The sequence below is a fragment of the Lupinus angustifolius genome, chromosome LG09 (assembly GCF_001865875.1).
Source record: "Lupinus angustifolius cultivar Tanjil chromosome LG09, LupAngTanjil_v1.0, whole genome shotgun sequence".
NCBI classification, from domain to species: Eukaryota; Viridiplantae; Streptophyta; class Magnoliopsida; order Fabales; family Fabaceae; genus Lupinus; species Lupinus angustifolius.
In genome coordinates this window covers 2,510,221-2,516,130 of record NC_032017.1, presented here as the reverse complement: position 1 = coordinate 2,516,130, position 5,910 = coordinate 2,510,221, and the positions used below count along the sequence as shown (strand labels likewise).

Here is a 5,910-nt window from a genome sequence, read left to right as displayed (position 1 = left end):
GGCTCACTAGAAGCACATGAGTAGAGGCTCAATGAGAAGAGCTTAGAAAAGACAGGTGAGAATCTAGTTTTGTTAACACAATCCTCAAGGAAAAATGGCTGCAACAGCAGGAACAGGGGCAGAGAATTTCGATATGGTCATGAGAAGAATACACAATTCCAAGAACAGCCAAGAAGTGATCAAGATCACCTTGAGAACTCTAACAGAAAAGTCTACAACAACTGGAGAGGAGGTAAGAAGAAAGTTGATAAAAGAAGGGTCAAATGCTTCAAATGTAATCGAATTGGCCACTATGCAAATGAATGCACATCAACTACAACTCATAATGAGCACAAAGGAAATCAGTCAAGCTATAGCCATCAAGTACACATGGTAAAGGAAGATGCAGATCCAAACACTGAGGAGCAACCAATCATGTTGATGATGACAACCAACCAAGAAGTGAACGATGATGGAGTATGGTACGTTGATTCAGGCTGCTCCAACCATATGACTGGCCATAGGAACTGGTTCATTGATTTTGATGAGAAGAAGAAAAGCAAGGTGAGATTTGCAGACAATAGATCCATCTTGCCTGAAGGCACAAGATGAAGGCACATGAAATATTGCTATCAGAAGGAAAGATGGAGGAAGTGCACTGATAACAGAAGTGCTCTATGTCCCTGGAATGAAGAGCAACTTGATTAGTGTTGGCCAGCTCCTTGAAAAAGGATTTGCAATCAACATAGTGAATGAAGCTATGGAAATATTTGATGGTGCTGAGAAGAAGATATTGAAGATTCCTTTGGCACAAAACAAGACATTTCAGGTAAGCCAAAACACTATGCAGTCTGAGTGTGCATCAGTCACTACACAAATTGATGAATCATGGCTATGGCACTTAAGGTTAGGCCACTTGAATTTCAAAGATATAAGCTTGCTGAGATAAAAAACATGATCTCTGGACTCCCTACAATTGTTATGCCAAAGGAGATGTGTGTAAACTGCTAATCAGTAAACAACCTAGAACACCTTTTAGTAACTACACTATGTCTAAGGCTGCTGATATCCTACATATAGTTTACTCAGATGTGTGTGGACCATTTGATGTCCAAACACTAGGTGGTAACAAATATTTTGTGTCATTTATAGATGATCAAAGCAGGAAAATGTGGTTGTACCTAATCAAGACTAAGGGTGAGGTGTTCACTGTCTTCAAAAGCTTCAAGGCCTTAGCTGAAAAGCAGTCAGGAAAATGCATCAAAATCTTGAGGAGAGATGGTGGAGGAGAATTCACATCTGGTGAATTTGAGACTCTATGCAAAGAAAGTGGCATAATACATGAGGTCACAGCTCCCTATTCTCCTCAACACAATGGAGTTGCTGAAAGGAGAAATAGAACCATATTGAATATGGTGAGGAGCATGCTCAAGCAGAAGAATCTACCACATAGCTTTTGGGGTGAAGCAGTCATGACTGCTGTTCACATTCTCAACAGATGTCCAATAAAGAGACTTAACTCCATGGTTCCAGAAGAAGCCTGGTGTGGAATTAAGCCCTCAGTGAAACACTTCAAGGTCTTTGGCTCAATATGCTATAGTCACATCCCTGATCAGAAGAGAAGAAAGCTAGACAATAAAATTGAGCAAATGATCTTCCTATGATATAACTCAACTGGTGCCTACAAGTTATACAATCCTAGAACCAAGCAAGCTATCTTCAGTAGGGATGTTCAATTTGATGAGACCAACTCTTGGAGTAATGCTCACTCAACAAGAGTAAATGGCCCAAGTCTACATCATGAATGGCAAGAAGCTGACTTAGAAACAAACACCAACAACAACTATGAGACAGAGGATGCTGAACAACAAAATGATGTTAGACCAACTAGAAGCAGAACCACTCCAACCAGATTCAGTGATTATCAGATCTATGGTGATGATGCAATAACTGAAGAAGGAGATCTGATCCAACACTTAGCCTTAATGGCTGATGTTGAACCAATTGGCATAGAAGAAGCCATCACTAGTGAAGTATGGCAGATAGCAATGAAGGATGAACTGAAGAGTATTGAGAAGAACAAAACTTGGGAAATGGTAGAATTGCCCCAAGGAAAGACTCTTATAGCTGTCAAATGGGTCTTCAAGGTGAAACTCAAGCTTGATGGATCAATTGCCAAGCATAAGGCAAGATTGGTGGCCAAAGGGTTCAGGCAAAGAGAAGGAATAGACTATTCAGAGGTGTTTGCCCTTGTAGCAAGAATTGAGACAGTAAGGCTCATTGTAGCTCTAGCAAGCATGAAAGGTTGGAAGTTGTAGCAATTAGATGTGAAATCTGCCTTTTTCAATGGACCACTAAATGAAGTATTCATATTGCAACCCCCTGGCTTCATATGTAGAGGAAGTGAGCAGAAAGTACTAAAACTGAACAAGGCCTTGTATGGATTGAAACAAGCCCCAAGGGCTTGGAATAAGATGATAGACTCATTCCTCATAAAAGTTGGATTTCAAAAATGCTCTGCAGAACATGGAGTATATATCAAGGCCCTGAATTCTACTGATACAGTGATAATTTGTATCTATGTAGATGATCTCCTGATCCCGGGAAGTTTCCCATCCAGCATTGAAAGGATTAAACATTGTTTGAAAGCAGAATTCGAGATGACAGACCTGAGAATTCTATCCTACTTCTTGGGATTAGAATTCTCATACTCTAAACAAGGCATCCTAATGCATCAAAAGAAGTACACGATGGAGGTACTAGAAAGATTCAAAATGAGTGGCTGCAACTCAGTAGATACATCAGTTGAGTCCAATATCAAGCTTACAAAATGTGAAGATGAAGGTACAATAGATGCAACCATGTATAGACAGATTGTGGGCAGCTTGAGGTACCTATGCTATAGCAGACCAGAAATTGCATATGGTGTGGGATTGATTAGTAGATTCATGAGTGATCCAAGGCAATCTCACTTATCAGCAGCCAAGAGGATCTTGAGGTATCTCAAAGGAACAATTGGTTATGGAATAATGTTCTCATCTAATCAAAACAACAATGATGGCAAGCCAAAACTCACAACATACTCAGATTCAGATTGGTGTGGTGACTTAGTGGACAGAAAAAGAACAATGGGACAAGTGTTCCTACTATCTAGATGTCCTATATCATGGAGCTCAACAAAGCAAAAGGTGGTGGCTCTATCCACTTGTGAGGCAGAGTACATTGCAGCATGCTCTGCTGTTTGTCAAACACTATGGTTGTCCTCTCTGTTGAGAGAATTGAAATTAATTGTAGAAGGAAGTGTTGATCTGCTGATTGACAACAAATCAGCTATAGATTTGGCCAAAATTCCGGTGTCTCATGGAAGGAGTAAACATATAGGCACTAAATATCACTTTCTAAGAGATCAAGTAAGCAAAGACACGATTCAACCACTTCATTGCAAAACCAAAGTTCAATTAGCTGATATAATGACAAAGCCTTTGAAAGGAGAAAGGTTCAAGATGTTGAGAGAACTCTTAAATGTAATTGCTATAGTTTCGAATTAAGGTGGAGTGTTGAGAGTAATTCAAAACTTTCTATTTTGTTAGCAAGAGTAACAGACTTTCTGTTTCTAGCAAGTTTAGTTAGTTTTTCTTATTAGCAAATGTTCTATAAATAGCAATGTATTCTTCTCTTTGTAATCAATGAAAAGTGCAGTGTTAAACAAGACACTTATACATTCCATACATTTCCTCTATTCTATAACCTTCTCTTCTCTACTACAACTCATTCTTTATCATTCTTCTTATTGCTACAAATGTTTCTCTGCTGTAAGTTCATCGAAGATTAACAAAAGCCCCAACAATTTTTTGTCTTTTTTATTAATTGACAATTGAAAGCTAAAATACAATCCGAAAAACATAGATCAGCTATAAGAGCACAGAACAAATAGAAGTCAAACAAGTGGTATATCCAAATAGAAGTAATATATATAATAACCAAAGCTTAATTGTATTAGGTGAAATTAGCTGGAATTTGACAATTTCTCTTGCAACAATTCAAAATATCTTTATTTCTCATTTACTTTCTCACTTTTATCTTTACACATATCATAAGGTTTAAAAATCATTATTAGAAGTTAGATGTCATGTACGCGTTGGGCCTTCATTGTTAGCACCAAACTTATATGTGAGACACGTATAGTTTTCCATTATATTCTCCGTTTCGAGTGCTTACATGTATAACGTTTGATAGAAGTATATAAAAATGGCTACATTTTGAACATGTGAAGAAATATTAATAAAATAACTTTTTGATAGTGTTGAATATTGTAAAGGATGATTAGGCCTTTGGATATTTTTAATTATCATATATTTGATGAAGGTTACATCCTGGTCTTAAATATCTTCTAGGGTAGATGATGTCAAACTATCCTTTTTTGGGTTAGTATTCTTTCCCCTACACTATGAAATGATTTTGTAACATATAGTCTATGTTCACATATATGATGAGGTTCCCTTCAAAAATAATGTTTTCGTTCGTTAAAAAAAAGTGGAGAAAATTTAAGTATTTGAATAAATATTTCACTATACACATTTTTTATGAGTATATATATATATAAGATTCGTTTACCACCAATTTAATTTACACTAATTACACTCAATCTCAGCCGTTCATTTTCTTAAATTCAACGGACCAAATGAGTGAAACTTAAAAGTCATTTAAAATTTCTCTTTTTATCTCTCATCACTTATTTCACTTTCACTTGGTCCATTGGAATTAAGAAAATGAATGTCTGAGATTGAGTGTAATTAATGTAACTTAAATTGGATGTAAAAGAATTCCTCATCATCTCTATATATATATGGGAGCTACTCACGTGAGAACAATGCATTATTATGAAAAATGAGAATACTTAATATGTATTATTGATCTTGATTATATTGAACAATTAAGATTAAAATATCATGCACATGATTATCATGTGACTAATAACTAATTTTTAATTCTAACCATCTATGATTGGTTGTAAGATCCAAATTTATTGTTCTTATAATTTTTATATGAGAACTATTATGTTAATCTTAATATATAACTCAATATTATTCAATGCTTTATGCTTTATGTGACATATTTGTACATAACACCTAAAAGATAACTTTATTCAAGACCTAAAAAATAACTTTTTTAAACACCTAAAAGATAACTTCCACTAAATGAGCTAGCCCTATTATGTCATGAAAAACACCCAAAAGATAACTGTTTTAAATGTTTTCTAAACTAAAAAGTCACTTGAAGTGACTTGTAATTCAATTTATCCATGAAATAAATATTATATATATATATAACATATCATAGTACTTCATATTATTGAATACATTATTAGAAACCATTCTTTCTAATACCACATATATATCTGTACATAAAAAGTCATTAATTTTCATTTCATCTTAGAAATTTATTATTAGTAAAAGAGTGTTTCAATTGGTACATGCTTGATTATCCTTAAGTAAGTTTTAATTTCAATTTTATGTATGAAAAAGACTTCCACAAATGAGCTAGCTCCATTTTTATAGTAAATATTAGTATATTTGAATTTTATTAGATGTTTTGTTCTCAAAAAATATATATATATATATATATATATATATATATTAACATAGTACACAATATTATTGTGTAACTTATGTGAAACTATTACTGATTTACTTCTAATGCCACATATATTGTACATAATAAAAATACATGCTTTTTGTAAAGTATAATTTCATTAGTTGTCATTTCATATTAGAAATTTATTATAACAAGTTTTCAATTGCAGACATTTGATTTCCTTTAAGTTAGATCTTGGTTTCAACTTTATGTATGAAAACGACTTCCACTAAATGAGCTAGCCCCATTTTTATAGGTAAATATTAGTATGTTAGAATTTTATTTTAAGAGAAACTT

The 5,910-nt window shown here is 34.2% G+C and overlaps 1 pseudogene; it reads left to right on the top strand.

Moving 5' to 3' along the window:
- LOC109356155 lies at window positions 2,640–3,133 on the top strand (annotated as a pseudogene).